The following is a 21,503-nucleotide window of genomic DNA, read 5'->3' as shown; positions in this document are numbered from 1 at the left end:
CTGTCGTGTGTTTTAGATGAGTTGTTGAGCATCTTGTTTCCTCTAACTTATGTCTTGAAGCTTGAGATGCTAGAAATATTCACAACCTACAAAAGACACCTGTTGCGCTGAAGGTTGTATTTTGTGTCTCGGGAGCATTATAAGGGATAGCTCACCAAACAAAGGAAAATTCAGTCATCATTTATACGTTCCCGTGTCATTCAAAACCTGGGGAACACAAAAGAAGATGTTTGACTGATATATTGACTTCCATTGTAGAGACACGAATTAGACATTTCTTAAAATATCCGCTTTTTTTGTCATGAATTCCTCAGAATCCATAAGAGACATAAATAAGACAGTTTTTGGCATAAAGTAAAAAAGCACCGTTGGTTGTGTAGATATGGTTTCGGAAGAATTTAAAGTGAGTTCATATTTAGACCTCTGACTTTTATGACAGATTTTAGGATCTTGTCGAATCTGTAGGGTTTGCTTTTTGAAAAGCTGGAGTCTAAGAAGAGACATTTTGAAGAATGTCATTTCTTTTCAAAGGTTCATGAATCTAACATGGGTTCTCTTTTCTTCTCTAGCAACACCTGCGTCTGTGTGACCCAGCACAGGATAAAGTTAAAGAAACAGGTATGACTTTTGTACATTATTAGGTGTATACACATTTATCTAAGATTTAATCTTCGATACTATTGAATATATTGGAAGTTACTAAATTATTATTTCTTCGAATGCTTGTGATGCTTTCCTTAGGAAAAGGAATAAAAATATAGAAGCTCACTATAGTAAACACAGTTGGCAGAAATTTGGCAGCAGTGACATTTAAACATTATAATACTCAGCCGGATTGAGCTCTGGGCCACATCGGGACATGATGTTTTTTTGGTCATAAACCAGTGCCTTGTGCTGTATGTTACAAGTCATTTGCATTGTGTTGGAGGAGAAACATGTGACAGTTGGCAAGAACGCTGCAATCCTGTCTGGAGTCTGTGACAGAGATGCGTCCCCAAAGCATGATACACACTTCCTGCCGCCCGCCGTAGATTTATGAGGTGTGCGTGTACTGCTGTCATCACAGTTTCTTCCAGCTCTTGAAAAGTTTTATGTTTCATAAAACTTTCAGAAGTTGCTTGGTGGTCTCGCCGTTGTATCCAGTAGTAGAGTCTGACCTTAGCATGCTGCTAAGCTAACAACGTAGCCTAGTAAATACACGGCATAGACAGATGTTTAGAGATTTTGAAATACATAGGACTGCATTTCTGTACTTTATAAACTATTGCTGTGATTATTTTATAACCATAGTTGTAGTTTTTTGTTTACCTATAAAACCCTAACCACAAAATTGCTATGGTCTCACCACATATCACAGTTTGCTTGTTGTGGTATTTGTAGTAACAACAATTGTTATAAAACAATAATCGCTTTGCCAAAAAACCTAAGTTATTAACACCTTGATTTCACAGGAATTTGTAACTATTTCGATGTGAATCATACAACCTATTCGGAAACAGAAATAATGAAGGCCACCCCTGAAGCTAGAAGGTAAAATGCATATTGTACTCAAACTTACAAATGAAATATGAGAATTAGCCACATCGGAAATTTCTGTGAGATTGTGTTGTTACTGTATTGTACATTTTTGCAGGCAGTGGTTCTCAAACTGGGGGCCCAAAGATAGATCCAGGGGGGGCCTCAGATTTTGTGGCATTTTATGAAATATAGAAATGTGTCATAGATTTGATGCAATCAAACATCAGAAAATTGATGTTCTAACATTGTGTAACTTAATATGTTTTAAGTTTAATTAAAATTATAAATTTAAGAATTTAAGTTGTTATTTGGGGGGGGCGCAAAGCAAGGCACCCTACACAAAGGGAGCCCTACAATGAAAAAGTTCGAGAGCATTCAAACATATCAAACAGCATTGTGATAACTGTTTATAAACCAGCAATCCAAAATTTGCTGTTGCATTTTCCATCACAATTCTCACTTATTAGCTGCCTAATTAATGCCCCTTTTCAAAATGTTGCATTCCTATTTGTGAGTAACTCTCAGAGTAGGGAAGAAGTTCAAAAATCCACTTTGGGTTTGTGAAGAAGTGTTCGCACTTGTTAATATGAAAGATATAGTCTGGTCATGGCAGACATTTTGCTATCCAATGTCTGTTGGGCGTCTCTACTCTCATGTTCACTTTTAAATCACACTTCTGTGATTTGTTACCCCAAAGAGAAAGAGTAACCCAATGCCAAATCCCTGAAACAGCCCCAGTCACACCTACAGCTTTATGGCATTGATTTTTATCACGGAAAGTTTTAAACATTACCATTGGACCATGTATAAGAGTCATAAGTGAATACTTACCATGGTGCTGTATCCCGAAATGGGATATTTTTGGAATTTCACACTGCTGCTAAAGTACTATTTCTCCTCCCAAAAATAATAAAATGAATAAATACATATATTGCGATACATCTGTTTCTGATCGCTTTTATATATTTGAATACATCCAAAATGTTGTATTCTGTAACGCTGATACAGTTGTAAAAATGTGTTATTTGTTATGCGATCATACATTACATGTGAGTGTTGTGTGTCGGCCTATGCTGGAAGCTTTTGTGCGTGATGCTGTGTATATTTCCCAATGGGTCAGCCACGCTGTTTGATTGCCCATGATACCGCATGTGTGCGTGTGTGTGTAGCAGTCTCCGTGTGCTGTGTGTATTGTTTGATAAGCAATAATCATAAATCCTGAAAGCTAATCACTCGCCCACTCTGCACCCAAGTAAAACACAGGCACATTACCCAGTGCTTGGCGCTATTGAGCTATCCATCATAAGTAATATTAGCACTCCATGTGTGTGTGTGTGTGTGTGTGTGTGTGTTCGAAAGAGAGAGAGACAAAGATGTTTCCGGTCGGGTTTCCTTTGAGTGTGTTGGTGGTAATTGTGTTTTTGTGTGAAACATGTTGTGTATGTGTGTTCATGAAAAACGTGTCATCCTTTACGACTGATTAATGATGAAATTGTCCCCATTAGAAAGAAAAATCACAGATGTGATCTCTTTAATTTCACAATTGTTTCTTCTAGATTACAGTGTTATTGAATTGAAAGGAAATGAAAATGTACGCCTAAAACTTCAGCGTCATAGATTTTGATGGATTGATTTGATTGATTGATTGATTGATATTGAGAAAAATACAAAGAAATTGCAAGTTTCCTCCAGAATTTCATTTGTTATTAAAGTTACCCAAAACCAGATCATTTAGGTAGAATCTGTTTTATATGAAATATTTACGATTAATCATGATTAATCGCATCCATAATAAAAGTTTGCGTTTACATAATACGTGTCAGTGTACTGTGCATCTTCATTTTGTATTTCTAAACAAATGCACAAACATGCATATATTTAAGAAAAATATAAAATAAAAATATGTATATATCATTTAAATACATTTAAATATTTCCTAAATATGTATGTTTATGTGTTTATAAATACAAAATGAATATGCACGGTACACAGACATATTACGTAAACAAGCGTCTACTGTGGATGCGATTAATCGTTTTGACAGCCTTAGAAATATTTTATAATATATCTAACAAGTAGTTCATATCAGTTTGGAACGGTTGAAGGAAAAACAACTTTTGTTTTCTGGATTGGGATCAAAAAATTTATTTTCCCTCTGTCGGTGGGTGTGGCATGTGTGCGGCAGTCTGTTTGTCTCCCAACCAATCATCAAGCTCATCTGGGTTGGCGCGGGGGCGGGCGGCCGTAATGACAGACGCCGGCGCGCGTGAGTTAAGACTAGCGGTGGCTGTGTCATTAGCGTGCGCCCTGAAGGAGAGATTAGTCTGATTTATGGCAAGCGACGTTAATGGAAAAGATATGGCTGCTCTCGCACCCTGCCATCCACACTAATGAAAGTTTTGTGCAAATGTGAAAGAGAACGACAGAGCTGTCGCTTCTACCAGCCCAGCATCACTTCTCCATAATTCACTCTCTCTGTTTCACATTCATTCATTCTTCAGCTTTAATGTGAGCCTGTCATTAGTGTAACGTCCTCACTTACTGTTTTCTCTCACGTGTAGAATCGGCCTTTGCTAAGACAGCGTGTTTGCGGCAAAAAGTCTGTAAAATCTAGTCTCTGATCACTTTCTTTTGCAAACTACCACACCAATAATCAACTTTAATGTAGTTAGTTGCTTACCAAGTTAGTCTTGTCTCTCGATGGATGTGATCTTTAGCATTATCTATACTCCAGGTGATGACTTCTGAGCAGACAGAGCTTTAGTAGTAGTAGTAGTCAATATCTGCAACAGCGGGTTGGATTAAGTGTCTCCTTAAAGAAATATTTCGCCCAAAATGTGAATATTTTCTCATCAGTCACTCCAGGTTGATGATTTTCTTTCTCCATTTGAATACAAACCGAGTTATGAATGATATCCTATACAAGTCTAATACAAATTAGCGATTGATCGCATCCAGAATAAAGGTTTGCGTTTACATAATACAGTATATGTCTTGTGTACTGTGAATATTTATTTTTAATTTATTAACACGTAGCCATACATGTACACATTTTTAGGAAATATTTATCTGTATTTGTTTATGTTCACCAAGAATTTAAACAATTCAAATATAAATGTTTATATTTTTTAATTAAAGTCCCTGTGAAACCGGAAGTTGCCATCGTTTTTATTTCTGTATTTCCTTGTGAAATGGAGTTTCAAATGAAAAAAAAGTGGCCGTGGCTTTCGTCTTTTTCTGCGATATGATTGGATGTATAAAAACAGCCGTTGCATTTTGAAATGGAACTGACAGCAGACTGACAGTAGAAGGGGAGGAGTTAACGGATGCTCCACCCAAGCCGTCTAACATGGGTCATTTAAGATGGATTGTCACTACAAGAAGCTTTCCTATGTCTCAGTGTTTAGAGCATGGTGCTAGCAACACCAAGGTCATGGTTTCGATCCCAGGGATTCCACAATTGTATAGTATAATGCAATGTAAGTCGATTTGGATAAAAGTGTCTGCCAAATGCGCCAATGTAAAGTACATTTTCAGATTTGAACTGAAGATTATGAGGGCACATGAATTTTAAAAAGAGAATGACGCACGGTAATAAACTATTTACAATGAGCGCTGCAATGTTTCAAGAAAAAATAGGCATTGTAATATTTAATTACACTTGGACTTTGAATATATGCATGTATGTGTACGTGTTTATGAATACAAAATGAGTCTGCACAGTACACAGCCATATATTATGGAAACACAAAGTTTATTTCTGGATGCGATTAATCACAATTAATCTTTTTACAGCCCTTAACTTTCATCCTCCTGTAACAGAAATTACAAAAAATTCTCAAAAGGTGTCAATTCTCATTTGAGGGTCATTAAATTATAAGGGAATTCTTATTCTTAGGTAAAGTGTTCCTTTAAAGGGGTGGTGCAACGGTGTGTCATGCATTCTGACTTCTTTACAATGTTAAACGTGCTGTCTTCTCATGCTTAACATGGTCAACTTGTCAAATAAACCTATTGGATAATTCTCCCAGAAAAGCATGGAGAGCGGGAGAAGGAGCATACGCACAAGTCACTTCCACTTGTGTGCAGGACAGAGAGAGAGAGAGAGAGAGAGAGAGAAAGAGAGAGAGATCACTATGTTCGCGAATTTCAGCTGTGTTGTTTGTTCGATGAATGTTATATAAACGGTGGACATAACGCTGAATTTGGAGATCGTTTGAAACTGATAGATGAAGCGGTGTCCCAGTACTAAAAGATTCTGGACATGAACCGCACATGGTAAGTGAAAGTGATGTCTGTGTTTTGTTGGCAATGTGTGCGCGCGTGCTTTAGCTATGCCCCCTCACTCGTCGCATGTTTTCGTACAATAATCGTACAGCTGTATCCGTCTTTTATAAATGTGATCAAACTAAAGACTCTTCGGATATTTGAAGGGTGCGATGCTATTCTGTAAATTCTCAAGATTAACATGAAATTTACAGAAATTGCCATACGAACTGTCTCCAGTGACTGAAACTGGAACTGCAGTTTAAAGCATGTAAACCTTCCCACGACGCACACCACAACACAAGCAAACATCATCCTAATAAAACTTAATTTTAATAGTCATAATATGAAGAGATTGGTTCCAAAATGAGATAAATCAGTTTTCGATTTTTTAGTTTTCATGTTTTTATTGCGTATCGTTGTTTTATTAAGCTTTAGTTTTTGAGTTATAATGGCTTAAATCAAAACAAGCCAACTGCAGTTTAATTGAAATGAATTGGACTGCACAATAAAAACCATGATCTTCTTTCTCATTTTGGAACCAAACTCTTCGTATGCTCTCAAATCTAACACTACACACCACATTGTCTTCAGTTCTTAGAGAAGTTCCAGCTTAGACCACTGGAGGGCACCTCTCAAGTCCAGAGAGAAGAGAGACTAAATTTGACATGCTGTTAACCATTCAGTGCGGGAACTGTTTTTTTACATATATTTCTTGGCAATAAACTAAACACAATCATACTGGATAGCTAGCACGCAGTGTGGCTGAAGAGACAAGAGGTTTAGAGCTCGGCACGTTTAATTGGGGGATGTGCCGATTCCTCTGGTAAAAGTTAGTTGGACGAGGTGCTAGATCACCGTGTCTGTTATGGAAAAGGGTGGACCAGAATGTCGGTGTTTAGTTTGGGTTTTAAGTTCTCTCAGCGGAGTCTTATTTACTCTCGAACTGTACGTGTGATGTGATTTTGGGATGTGTGGGGGGAGTTGAACGTCAACGGGGCTGATGGGAAAGAGATGGATTGTCATCACGGTGTCAGTGGCGGTCACATGATGAGTACGCGCGCGTGTATGTGCGCTCGTGATTGATTAATCTGTATCCCACACAGAAAAATACACAGACGAAAGCAAGCCTCCATCGCTCCGGGCTTCCTCCTGATTAAAGTTCAGAGCTCCATCCATCTCTTCCGCGCTCCCTAGGATGGATGGAGCTCGCAGAAACGCAATATTGTTTGCGGCGAAAAGCGATTTGCATCTTAGCCGTCACCCCCTCTGCACAATACAATACAGATGGAGACCCGCAGAAACGCAGTTAGAGGCAATAAAGCGACGGCCCATCCCTCTGCTTTATCTCGCCCACACTTTCTCCATTATTTTTCATTTACTTCCTCACTCACTCTTTCACTCTCTTTATTCTTTTGTTCTGTCTCTCTCATTAGATGGATTTCCTCATTCCTGCAGTTTTGGGTCGTGCATACTACGGGCCGGGGTCGTGCAAAATTCTGAGTTTATTAATAATTTATTAACAAATTAAAGTACTTGTAAAGTACAAAAGCATCAATTCTATTGGCAATAATTCCATTTAAATATTCATGTATTCATAAACCAATGCACATAATATAAGACAGATTGCATGTGGGTATAGAATAAGAGGCGATGTTTTGCATAGGCAATGTTAGTACTTTATAAACATGAAAATGAATGCGTGTCAGGAAGAGGACAAAATGTTTGCAATTGTTCACAAATGAAGAACAGAAGTTACATAAAATATTTATTAAACAACCACACATAGGGTGGCACATTTTACATAATGGGGGTTAGTATTCTGTAGAATTCTGTCCTGTTGGCTCGGTTATGGGCAAATTATACATTTTATTTACAACATATTATTTATTCTTCAAATTAAGTCTTCATCAAAATTACGAATGAAACCGAAATGTTCAAGCGTTTTCGATTCACTTCTGAATGGCACCAAACCCCAACACAGTCCTTCCAAAAATATCCTGATTCAAAAATAAAGGGAAACGGAGAGGAGTCGGATTAGGAGAAAAAGAGAGAGAGAGAGAGAGAGAGAGAGAGAGAGAGAGAGATGTCCTAGCAGCCTGCTGTGTTCTCATCACTCATGCAGTAAGAGTGCCGTGCTCAAAAGCATTTTGCGGCGTGTACATCAGGACAAGACGTCCTTAGGTCCTTAAGTAGCGTCCTCCATGATGTCATCACACATACATACTCGTTTCATTAGCTGCCACGAGGGCAAACCCTTCAATCTTGTGACAATGCATGATCCCATAGCAAATGCACATATATAGATGTGAAATCGCATGCATACATCTGTTATTCAGGTCATGCAAACTCTTCCAAAGACAGCTCGGCGCTCCCCCTCCCAACTGTGCATTTCCTCATGTCCTACACACACACAATATATTTTATATATTGCAGAAATGAGGTCATTCTTTCTCATCCTCTCTGTTTCATTCAATTTCAGTGAATCATTTTGAGCCATACACAAGCAGCCAATAAGACGCCATTATTAATTAAGATGACATTTCTTTCAATATTGTTTCAATGCCTTATAAAATAAGAAGAGCACATTTTTTCATTTAAATATGTTTATGTAATATATTCGCTCTAAGATAAAAATGTAATGTCAAAGGGGCCCAGGTGCACTACTATCTTTAGCCATATAAATGAGTTCTCTTTTTATAAAAGCACTAGAGGTCATAGGTCAGGTGTCAAGGTCGGACCCAACCCCTCACCCGAATGTGTGTGAAAATACGAAACCTAAACGTGTACACGCGTGAACTCTGGTGTAAGTCACGGTCCGTGAGCTGCGAGCATCACATTCGATCTCATTTCTGACAGAGCGTGAGCGTCTAATGAGACACTGCCGTCGCCGGAGGAGTTTGACCTGCAATCTGCTATAATGGGCGCTATCACCGCACCATACAGATGAGTAGGCCCGATGGGTGAGAACTGAATCGAGACACTTCCGTTGATTGATTGATTTAATCAGAGAGACATAACACCGCTGTCCATGCTGGGGGAGGGGCCATGCCTTTAAGGTCATTGTGGACCAATCAGATTAAGGGATGGAGGAGCCTGAGGAGGGCAGGAAGTCAAAGTAATGCTTGACAATCCTTTCTGTGTGCGATCCTAAATCACATTGTACCCTTAAGGGACACTACATGGTACAGTGATCTTTTGGATTATGAGACACTTATATTTTAGCGGCCAACTGATTGTTTAATGGCGCTATATAACATATAGCCTTAAATGTATTATTTAAAGGGTCAGTTTACCCAAATGTGAAAATTGGGTCATGGATTACTCACCCTTTAGTTGTTCCAAACCTGAATACATTTCTTTGTTCGGTTGAACACAAAAAAAGATTTTAGAGATTAGAATGTAAGCAACCGAGTTTTGAGGCACCATTGACTGCCATATTGAAAGGATAGTCAATGGTGCCTCAGAATTGTCGATTGCTAACATTCTTCCAAATATCTTTCTTTGTGTTTAACGGAACAGAGTATGAGTACATCATGACAGAATTTTCATTTTGGGGTGAAGTGTTCCTTTAAGATTACATCAATTCAAATGTTTTTTTAAACAGGAATGCTTCACAGACAACAGGGACGACGCAAATAGTGCAACCAGCTATCGATCGGTAAATTGTTAGGAAGCAATAATAGTTGAATAGGCTCATTCGTTTATGAAGGAGAGGAAAAGGCTCATCATATTGTTGCTGATGTCTTAATAAAGCAGAATTCACCCCAAATGATCTGTCACTTGGTAATATGGATAATACCCTATACCTGGTGCAGTGTTTGCTCTGTGTTGATTTGATGAGACACGTTTGCTGTTCTTTATGCATTTAACAATGAAAATCCACTACAATTGAATTGATGATTTGTAAATTGCGTCTTCTGGGACTTATTTCCTTATAACATACTCTAAGTGCATCCCATAGATGCTTGTCTTGGGATAAATTGGCAGACAAACGCAGGTTGTGTTATGTTGGTAAAGCCGAAGGGACAGATACGTTAAGAACACTGTGAAACTGCCGTCTTGAGTTGTTTCTTAGCTGCAGTTATAAACGGCTGCAGCTGCAGCTTGCACTCAACATGACAGTTGCGGTAGTAGTTCCCCTTAGTTCCTTCATTTAGCAAACAAATGTAATATTTACTTGTATTGTGTCTCTCCTGTTGCACAGACCAGCTCTACAGTCATTTTTATGATTTACATATTGAGTATTTCCATTAATGGTCGCAGGAGATGCATTTAACAACAGGTGTAAACTGGCTAGTTTGTAACGTCTGGCATGTTGCAAAAATCTTACCAGCGAGAATCAATGCTTCCATTGATCAAAACTGTACTTCTTTTTAGAGCCCCGGGGACTTAGGAAACACTAAGAGACACTCAAAACACACACATTTGGTACCGAAGCCTTAAACTGAAAAAATACTTAGTGACTGTCTCCATTGGGATGTTTAGTTAAAGCGGAACAAGGTGTGTCATGGGAACATTCACAACAATTAAAATGTTTGCCCATCATATTAACATGTGTAACTTATGAATATGTTGATTTTAGTATCGATGATGATGCATTTGAAGATAGAAATTGTGTTTTAGTATGATGTTTTGTTTGTGAATCCATACATTATTGTTTAAAAGCAGTTCTTCTGTGTGTGTGTGTGTGTGTGTTAGATGGGGTCTTACTGAAATATGTTTCCCGTTAACAAAGGGGCCTCGTCTTAAGGTTATGACAGAGCTTCTTTTAGTCAGTGGCATCTGCCTCAGCTGACAAACGTCATCTTTATCGTTTCCGCAACTCATATTCTGCCGCAGACCATCTACATGTTTTTCTAGGGCCCGATAATAAGCTCATGATACCAAAGACCAACACCTCATGTGACAGAACTGACAGATATTTGTTGTGAAATTTGCTTTGAAAGTTTATGAAAAGCACATAAAATTTTTCATTTTTTCATGATGTGTTTTAGGTGAAGTTGTTTGTAACTATGAAGCTATTCCGTTTTTATCAGTTTCACTGTGTTTTAAAAAGATTCAGGCAATCGATATCGACTAGTAAACAAATATTGGTACTCTGTCTTTAAAAAATGGTATCGGTGCATCTTGTGTGTGTTTTTTTATATTAATTTGTGCTGCGGAATTCAGTCCTGTGTTTCTAAATCCGGTCCATTGCTCCAGATTTTGGTCCAGAGCTGCTGAATTCCGTATAGTGATGCTGAATTTAACTTTAACTGGGAGACCTGGAAGTGTGGGCTCTTAACCAGACAGAAAACCCTAGCAACTACCTAGCAACGCCCTAGCAACCACTCAAAGCAGTTTTAGCAACCACAGATTGTGGCAACCCCATATCCAGAACACTTTAGCACCATGGCAATGACCCTGCCAAACACCCACAGCCCACGATGACAGTTTCCAATCTAAACTTCCGCCAGTGGTGTTAGCCAGGGGTCATATTTGATGTGCTTTTACAGTGAATTCACACCATACGGAGCGTGTATCTCTAAAAGAAACACACACCGTTTGCTCTCTATTCTTTATCTCAGTTTTCCTTCCCCATTTTCACCTCACAGATTTCCTAAGATTTCATGTTAAGCAATATTTTCCGTTCAGCCAGCTGTGTCAATAGCCACGCCAAACTAGTGCGTTTTCACACACACAAGGGGCGGAGGGCTGCATTTCAGAAAGCATTTGACACCCTGTTCGTCGTCCTGTGTGTATGTGTGTGTGCGTGTGTGTCTGCGATTACATTTCCCGCCTCTATCACAAACATTGACCTTTTCAAATGAGTACAATGTGTGATCTTCTGGTCAAAAGCCGTCTGTGTCATTGTGTAGACAGTGAGACATACAGTGTTTTTTAAAGCCTGCTTGACATTACACTGTTTCAATAACGCATTTCAAACAATGATGACGGAGACAGCAAGAAAAACAGATACTAAGATACGCTTAGTCAAACTGACCTACATGTTATATTAGTGTGTCTTTGCAATTGTGCAATCCATCCACAGAACGTTTATTGTGTGTACACTCTTTAAATTTGCTTCAAAAGTATCGAAACATACTCGTCCACAAGCCCATAACATGGAGTAATTTCTTTTTTATAAGAATAAGACATAGCTATTTGTATATATTCAATACATTAAGTTATGCCATCACAACTCTCGGAGGGTTTGGCATGATAGTGTACATGACATATGTGGTCTTGGCGGAATAGAAATGCAGATCTGTCACAACTCGGGTCTCAGGTGTGGTGGTTTGAGAGATCTACCACTGAGCCACAGAGCAGATAGTGTTGGATCCTAACGAAACACTCAAGGCGATACTCCAGGTAAAGGTAATTCATTTAAAAAGAAAAGGAACTTTGCAAGTCCAACAAAAGTTCTTCTCAGAAAGAGGTATTACTAACAAAAAAGATATTGCAAAAATCACAGGAGGTAAATAAAATAACTCCACGAGGGGAGAAAAAGCAAACGCAAAATCAAATAACTAAGAACAGCTTACTTGGGATAACTTTGCTTACTGTGAAAGACTCAATGGGAGACAGCAGGAGAAGCATAGTCAAGACTCAAAAACCGAGTGAGGAATAAGGGGAAAAAACACAGCTTAAATATTCTAGGGGAAACAAGGCACAAGTGACCTGGATAACGCTTACAAGGACACAAGAGGAAGAACGAAGACCTGGGGAATACAGGTGACCTCTAGAGGCCTGGAGACAAACAGCAGGGGCAGGATGCTGACACAGATCTATGCAGGTGGACCTGGGGAAGGAGGAGGGTTTCTGAAACGCGCTGCACTGCCATAACAATCACTATCCAAGATTTATTCAGTGGCTGCTGATAAGGAGGGAACCAATCAGCTTCACCGTGTAGTAAATTATTATATCAGATTGGTTTAGAGTTTAGGACTGCGCTAGCTAGTGTGTGTTGTCATATTTTTACATATTTATTTTTTGCTAAAAGTTAGTTATTTTTATAATTTTTTTGTTGTGTGAAATTTAATGTTCTAATGTATGAATGTTTTAATGTCATAATGTTAAATAAGCAATGTGGAGATTTTAGTGGCATCTAGCGGTGAGGTTGCAACCAACAGCTCACTCCACCTCCCCCTTCCTTTTCAAAGCACTACGGTGGCTGACACTGGACTAAGATTTCGTCACATTTTTCGCTTCTTTGCCGAAGGAGATAACATATTTATGAAACGCGAGCAGTTTGTCCATTTAGGACTACTGTAGAAACAACATGGAGAATTGCATGTAAGGGGACCCGCAGTGTATGTAGATAGAAAGAACTCATTCTAAGGTAATAAAACATAACGCTTCATTATTTAAGGTCTTTACACACCTATGAAGACATAGTTACTGTATGTATATTAACGTCTCGGTTACGTATGTAACCTCTGTTCCCTGATGGAGGGAACAAGACGTTGTGTCGAAGCCGACAGATGGGGTTCGCCCTTGAGAACCAATCATCTCTGACTATTTTGAAAAGGCCAATGAAATTGGCGAATGAAATTTGCATGCCGGGCTCCGCCCCCAGATATCCGGGTATAAAAGGGGAGCTGGCGTGCTCATTCATTCACCTCTTGTGCTGAGGAGCCTGAGAGCATCTCGTGACTGCTGCAGCGGACGGCTATTGTCGTGGCAAGAAGGACACAACGTCTTGTTCCCTCCATCAGGGAACAGAGGTTACATACGTAACCGAGACGTTCCCTTTCTGTCGGTCTCTCGACGTTCCCTTTCTGTCGGTCTCTCGACGTTGTGTCGAAGCCGACAGATGGGGTTCCTATGGAAAACGCCACGGCACTAGCCGCGTCACAATCTCTAGCGAAGCGACGTTGACCGGCCTGGGCGAGCCACACGTGAGCGCTATCGCGAAATTTGTAACCTTCCAGTGGGCAGGCAGGGGCTCCCAGAGCTTTTGGCAAAGATGAGTAGCCCCTGCCCTCTGCCAACTCAGACGGCCCCATTGGCGAGGGCCATCCAGTCGTAGGGCTACTGGGTAAGCGCTGTTCCTTCAATGAGGACGTGCGCTACGGAGACCACTTCCCACCCTAGGGGGAAATACAGTGGAGACACCAACATGGTCTCACCAAATAGGGGAGAACTCATGGGAGGTATGTGCGGAATGCCGCAAGGTGGATGTCCACCTGGGGGAGGTCATGGGTTGCCACGTGGGGAACCATCTCATGACGACATCTCAGACGGAACCACCCTAGTGGGGGGTTACTACGTGTGGGGCACTAGGTCCGGTTAGAGCTATATGTAATAACTCAGCTTGATACCCGGCCATAGGCGGCAGGGCTGCTCCGCCGAGCCCGCCGCCCTGAGTGCTTATTGATGGAAGGACGGACTGCCTATTCTTCACCCTTGGGGAAAGAAGGGAGGCAGCCCATAGCGCACTGATCCACCTAAGAAGGGGAAAGGCGCTATGCGCAGGCGTACGCCCCACGACTGCTGGTCTCACCTGTTGGCAAGACTCGAGCTGCCGACTCCCCACGGAGGTTTGCAAGCCTCTGCGAGGTATAGCGTAGCCCAACCCGCAACTCTACAGATGTCTGCCAGAGAGGCGCACTGAGCCGATGCCCACGAGGAGGCCACACCCCGAGCGGAGCGTACCGTCACTCAATGGGCATGGGGCTAGGATCGGCACACCGTAGTGACGGCGTGTGCGATCCGGCGCGACAACTCTCCTCGGAGACAGCACTCCCGTTGCTGACCTCCAAAACAGACAAGAGCTGCTCAGGGCCTTGAAGCCCTCCGTGTGGTTCGAGTAGAGGCGCAATGCGCTTACTGGACACCCCACGTACAGGTTGGGTCTTTCTCCCGGTGTGGGAGCGCCTGCAAGTTCACCACCTAGTTCCCAAAAGGGGGGCGGCGGAACTTTGGGCACGTAAGTTGGCCGGGGTCTCAGGATCACGTGAGAGTCACCGGGCCTGAATTTTGGCAATCGGTGGACACGGAATGCTTGCAGGTGCCTCACCCTCTGGATGGACTCGAGCCCCAGCAGGAGAGCCAACCTCCCTCGCAGAACGAGGAAGGGGCTCTCGGCAGGGCCCGAAAAAAGGGGACCCAAAGGTCCACCTTAAGGTCCCAAGAGGGTACGGGGCGCGGACGAGGCCTTAGCCCCTCGCGCCCTAGAGGAACCTAATAATCAGGTCATGCCGTCCCAGAGGCTCACCAGCAACTGGTACGTGATAACCGCGACAGCGGGTACCCACGTTCCAATGTGGAAGGGGAGATTACTCCCCAGCCTCTCCTGCAATAGGACAGCACGTTCCTGAGTGAGCAATTCCGCGGGTCTTCTCCTCGAGAAGAGCACCAGGACGAGAAGGGGCGCCACTTAAAGGCATCCAGCCTTGTGGGCATGGCCCTTGCCTGAGTGACAGTCTCCACCACTGAGGGGGGTAGGTCATCCAGGAACTCCTCGTCCCATCCAGGAGCCAGACCCAGAGGTCCGGCTCGAATGCCACAACGTGTCCACCCCCTGCGAGTAGGCCCTTCGCCAGGGGATTTGGCCAGGGGGAGTTGTCGTCAGGAGTATTAGCTCCGAGGACCAAGTGTAGTTTGGCCCGTAAGGCGCAACTAGCAGCACTTGACACTCCCTACCCAGACCCTGCACAGGACCTGCGCAATGAAGCTCACTGGGGGAACCGTAGTTCCGCTTTTCCCGCGGCCAGCTGCGCGCTAGGGCCTCCGTGTCGAGGGGGGGCCTCGACCAGGGAGTGCCCAGCGGCGCTGGGTGGTGTTCAGGGAGGCAACAGGTCCACCTGTGCCCGCCCAAACCACACCCAAGCCGGCCGCAGTGGTGGAGTCGTCACTACCCACGAGGTGTCAACTGACGAGAGAGCGCTTGGCTGTCTGGTTCAGGACACCCGGTGGCCGTGTGAAATGCAGGGGCCTTGCCACCTGCTGTCTCCACCAGGGGTGGAGTCGTCACTTCCCACGAGGCGTCAACTGACGAGAGAGCGCTTGGCTGTCTGGTTCAGGACACCCGGTGGGCGTGTGACCTCCACTGGAGGCTGCGCGCTAGGGCCTCCGTGTCGAGGGGGTCCTCGTCCAAGGAATGCCCAGCGGTACTGGGTGGTGTTCAGGGAGGCGACAGGTCCCCCTGTGCCCGCCCAAACCACACCCAGGCCAGCCCGCAGGGGTGGAGTCATCACTTCCCACGGGGTGTCAACTGACGAGAGAGCGCTTGGCTGTCTGGTTCAGGACACCCGGTGGGCATGTGACCTGCAGGGGCCTTGCCACCTGCTGTCTCCACGGGAGGAGGCGTTTTGGGCGAGTTGCGATGACTGCAGCGAGCGAATGCCACCCTGAGGTTTAGTACGCTACGCCGGTCGTGCTATCCGGGCGAGTATGCTGGCTCTGCACGAGAGGCCGGAGCCTCATCAGTGCAAGCAGGACAGCTAGCAACTTGAAGGCAGTGATCTGCCAACGCAGGCGGGGGCCCGTCCAGCGACCCGACACTGTGCGCCCGTTGCACACCGCACCCGCACCCCGTAGGGAGGCGTCTGTCGTTCCACGACCGGTCTCAAGACCTGCTCGGGGTTAGGATGCGACGGCAGCAGGCGTAATGACGATACGCCTACTGCCAGTGCGCCACGCTCTCCAGGGAACTCATCTCTGTAGTCAGTGCTGTCGCGGTCCCATGTGTGTCAACCCGAGGGGGACAGGCCACCCCCGAGGACACCATGCCCAGGAGCCTCTGAAACTGATTTCAGGGGACCGCTGGCTGCTGCCTGAAAGTTCAAGCAGCTCAGCACTGACTGTGCGTGCTCGTGAGCGAGCACGCCGTCATGGAGACAGTGTTGAGTTCTCTACCAGGAAAAAGGGGAGCTCCGCGCCAGGGAGAGCTGCTCTCTTTTTCCCGGGTGACCCGTTACTGACATGCCAGCCCCTCGACAGTGCCGAGGGAAACTGTACATGAGAGTATGCGGTCAGTTGTCATGAACCACGGCTGGCGTCTGACAGACACCAGGACGCGCTTCTGCGCCTCCCGAACGGCACCCTTGCAAGGTGCTGCTCAAGGTATGCAGCGACCCCTGGTTTTGGGGATGATGAAGTGCGGCTGTCGAAGCCACTGGCCGAGGGGACGGTTCGATCGCCTTCGCCAGAGGGGTGGCAGCCCCGGCCTGGAGCACAGGAACATCCCTGCCTCTGCTGAGGTAAGAGGATGCCTGAAGTCCGGCGGAGGTCTGGCGAGCTGGATCGAATGCCGAGACGGACCACACTCCCAGCCACCGTGATGGTTTGAAATGCTAACCAAGCACCCAGAGACCTCACAGGGGGGGCTGCGATCTACTTCATCAACCCGCGGGGGTTGGTTCAATGACTAGCAGTGCTGTTCCCCCCGGGGGAAACGGCTCCGCTAAATCACCTGCCAGGCGATGGCGCAGCTCGACGCACCGTCGAAGCGAGAGTGCTGAGGGCTGCTTTATACTCGTCATTGCGTGCCGCCACGACGCAACGTCGAGTTGCCGAACACCATCTTTCAGAGGGTGAGAGCGGCTGCAAGTGGGACCCAGAGAGAGACCTCTCCTTGTGAGAAGGCGGGCACTAGGCCCCCGAAGGGGCCCAGAGGTGTTTGGGACACGGCAGGGACCGCCCCATTCCGACCATCCAGCAACCAAGGCTGGGTCGGGCCCGATGGTTCAATCTCTCTAGGTGGTCCTTCTCTCGACGTCTTCCTCCGGGGGGCCACCTGCGGGGGCACCGGAACCGGAGTCGACGCTGGAGAAGGCCAGGGCTGCTGGGGGCAGACCACGTGCGAGACCTCGACGGCCGTAAGGCGGCCGGGTCACAGCAGGCCGGTCTGTTTCTACACTGTCAAAAGGCTGCTGGAGCAGTCCTTGACAGCGCCACCAATCAGCCGACCTTGCGAGAGGGGAGTCGGGAAAGTGGCCTTTCTCGAGCTCGCCCGCCTGCGCAAGATTGGGTCCGAGGCATCTTTCCGGGCCACTGATGTGGACATCGTCCGACCCAGCCTGCGCTGCCACCGCGGTCCCCGGAGGGCCAGTCGGCGGCGGCACTACTCGGGTCGGTCTTACCCCGTGGGGCTCTCTTTAGCGCCCTGGCCTGCAGGGTGGCCATGGCGTAAGAGTGGAGGCAGCTTGGTCCACGGCACTGCCAGCCTCAACACCAGCAATGTCGAGACCTTACATGCCCTGGACGGTGAGCCTAGGTCAAGCTCCCCAGGTGGCCGCCGTCTGCGGATACCCGCGACTGCATGCTCCACCCAGGGTGCATTGACATAGTCCCTAGCTGCCTCCCCGCCCCGAGGGAAGAGAGGGCGATAGAGTCAGCTAGACGGAAGCGCGCCGAAGGGGGCGCTCCAGGTCCTACTGAACTCCTTATGCAGCTCGGTAAAACTTGGCACTTGAGCCAAGTACCCAGCCGCGAGCACCAGGGCTGCACCGCAACCCGACGCTCGCGGCGGTCCGAGCGAGCATGGCTGACATCTTGACGTCTGCTCTCACCTGTGCTCGACCTCCCGAGGGAGGGAGCTTCAGGGAATCGCCAGAGTCTGATGCCAGCAGGTCGCGCTCCGATGTTGCAAGAGACACCTCATCTCCACGGCTCGTGTCCGAGCGCGTGGCTGAGGAATAAGATGGCTTAGGACCATCCTTGGGGACCTGCTAAACAAGCGAGACGGGGCGCGAGCGGTCCGCGAGCCGACCGGCTGACGGATTAACGCTCACTATAATCCCCACATCACCCTCGCTGCTCGCCGCCGCTGACGGCAGGGCCGTAGCCGCTGCGGTCACAGAACGGGAAACAAACGAGGTGGTGGCTTGCTCTTGACAGAACATAGCCAACGTGACGCAACGTCTGAATAGCCGTCCGCCCGCAGTGACGCAACGTCTGACTAGCCATCCGCGCGCAGTGACGCAACGTCTGAATAGCCATCCGCGCGCCGTGCGGGCAGGACGAATCCACGAGGCTGCCACAGTGGTCGGACCCCCGAACACTTGCGGCAACCACCGTGTCCGTCCCCGTCCTCGATGAGTGTACTGCACCCAAGAGATCAGCGGGCAATGCCACGCTGAGGAAATTGCTCTTTTAGAAAAATACCTCAGGAACTGCCAGGACGCCCAGGGGAATCTCCGCTGCACCGCGTCGTAGAAATCGGCAATTCGAAGAATGTCATCAGATGCGAAGGCTCCGAAGAACAAAAGGTGAATGAATGAGCACGCCGGCTCCCCTTTTATACCCGGATATCCGGGGGCGGAGCCCGGCATGCAAATTTCATTCGCCAATTTCATTGGCCTTTTCAAAATAGTCAGAGATGATTGGTTCTCAAGGGCGAACCCCATCTGTCGGCTTCGACACAACGTCGAGAGACCGACAGAAATGGAAATAGCGTTTCTGTCAATAGATCCTCCCAAAAATTACACACTGCACTCACAGCACAATCATAAAGTCCAGGGCTGCAGAATTTATCAGACAAGCCCAGAGTCTTTGTGTTTGTGTTATGAATTTTGCTGAATGATGCAGGTTGGACATTATTCATAAATGTATTCAGACAGATATTAATTCAGAGAGGGACGTTAAACAGAATTTTTATTTTTTATTGATCAATCCAGAGATTCTCTCTGTAACACGGTTCATCCCCTTCACACACACATGCGCGTCACATCACGTCGGGTGTATTTCTGCAGGTGCGTGCTCGTTGGCATTTCACCTAATTAAAGGCTGACCTTTCTAATGGAAGAGCAAATGTCAAGGGGTCCTTGTCTGACAAGCAGGGGTGTCTGATGGGGAAGTGTGCGTGCGTGTAGAGGTTGGTAGAGCATGGGGGTTTCACACTCTGGGCTCTGTTTAAACAATCCAAGCGCATGGTCTAATGCGCAGGTCGCAAGTGCACATGTCAGAATCCAAACATGGCAAATATTAAATACATAAAGATAAAAAATTCAGCTTGTCCTATAGATGATCTGCTCGCGTGCTTTAAGAGAATAGCGACAACCCTTTTGGACTATGCGCCTGTCCGTTTTCCCCGTACTCGATGTGGATTGTTACATCTGCGTCGGACCTACGCCGTAGTCTACGCAGTGACTCGCAACTCTCCAAAAATGTAACAGCGCGTTAATAAACAGAATGTGCGTGCGCTGTGCACCCGTCTATAGGTGCATATTACTAACACGCTCTTTAACAAAAAACACAAAAACACATTGACCCATTGACTTTAGACCAGGGGCCAGTTGGTCAGTGGCACAGTCTATTTCAGTTGCCTCAAAATAGCAACACGCCAACAATTCGCCTGGACACACCTCGTTTTCCAACCAGCACGCCCATGAACGCACAAAAAGTGCATTTGCTATTTGAACAACGTGACGCAGGACGTGAAAATGAAAACTGCGTCAGGCTGTGTCTAGCTAGAAAGATTGTGCCTTGTGTACGATTGAGCCCACTGTCCCGTATTTGCACTTGCACACTTATACACACATTCAATGTGTGAATGTTACAACATGCATAGAAAATCACACGGTTTGAATGTTGAAACAAAAAACTCATTGCGCAAATGGCTAAGCTTGTTTCCAGAAGTTTGTTTACATTGTGCATTTCACCATAAAAAAAACTCTTGGCGAAATATACAGATCCTTTTTTCGGAGCATAGTGGATTGCTTTTAGCTAACTAGACCTTCGGCCCACACACAAATTTAGGACACACTTACATCTCACAATTGCCCTGATCAATATTTTGTGGTGTTGTGAAGTTCATTAGTACAACTCCATGCTAACATCTAATCCAAATCAGTACAAGATGCCACAGCAGAACAGGATTTCACGATCTGTGTGTGTGTTTTACATAAACTCTTAACAGTGACCCGACCTTATAAAAACGCTCTCAGATGATGAAACTGCTTTCTCACACACACATGCACGCTCTGTCCACGCCTGTCCTACATAGAAAGAGGAAGAGATTATTTGATGTCCTTTCGGACACGTTGTGTGTGTGAGGGACACATTCCCGTAAACCGTCTTATGAAATGATGTGGTTAGCTGGACAGAATCACAGACATTGCAAGGTGACGCAATGCAGAGGGCACTTACGTCATCTTCTCAGGTCACTACACGCAGTAGTTCACTCCCACTCAAAACAATAGAAGGGATTACAGTTACAGAAAGGAACTTTCATTCCTGTCCAGTGTGTGAACATCAAATATGTCTCTCTAGATACACATACTGTGAACGATGGTAGCTGCGCACAGTCATACACCACGGTAAAAACATCCAACATGTGTTATCCTTAACTCAACGCATCTCTGTGTGATACTTTTATCACGACTTGTATTTGTTTCACTCAAAATCAACACACGATGTGTAAATAGCATTACACAAATAATGTGTTGATAAATAACACATTCTTTTTAAGAGTGTAATGGTATGATATTCATGTAAAATGGTGTTTACGGAAATGACTTAGAATTTGTATTTCTTTGGTTATTTTCAAAGAAGGGTCCAGGGGTCTCCAGAATGGTTTAAGGGGTCCCCAGAACATTTTTGAGAAAGACATCAAAAGTTGTAAAACTCTATACTGAAGACTATTCCAGTTTTACCTTTTCAAACAATATGTTGTCTTTATAATATCACACTTACTATTCGTCTGACAGTTTAATTGCTTCTTTATATACAAAAATGTTTTTTAGAAAGGGGGTCCCTTGAAAAGTTTGAAAAACCCTGATTTAGTGTAT

At 45.1% G+C, this 21,503-nt stretch overlaps 1 protein-coding gene across 3 annotated transcripts in view; it reads left to right on the top strand.

The window, feature by feature from the left end:
- raraa (retinoic acid receptor, alpha a) overlaps window positions 1-21,503 on the top strand; it is a 106,634-nt gene that overhangs the window by 47,609 nt on the left and 37,522 nt on the right. Inside the window, exons 2-3 of one of the 3 annotated variants that reach the window (XM_079476442.1) lie at window positions 570-618; window positions 1,452-1,530. The exons of 1 other annotated variant lie outside the window; for it this stretch is intronic. The gene's annotated coding sequence lies outside the window, so the exon portion shown is untranslated. The remainder of the gene's footprint in view (window positions 1-569; window positions 619-1,451; window positions 1,531-21,503) is intronic. One more of the 3 variants, XM_079476441.1, reaches the window with a different exon arrangement.

Source organism: Barbatula barbatula, assembly GCF_947034865.1.
Source record: "Barbatula barbatula genome assembly, chromosome: 16".
Classification (NCBI taxonomy): Eukaryota; Metazoa; Chordata; class Actinopteri; order Cypriniformes; family Nemacheilidae; genus Barbatula; species Barbatula barbatula.
This window is presented reverse-complemented; position numbering and strand designations above follow the sequence as displayed.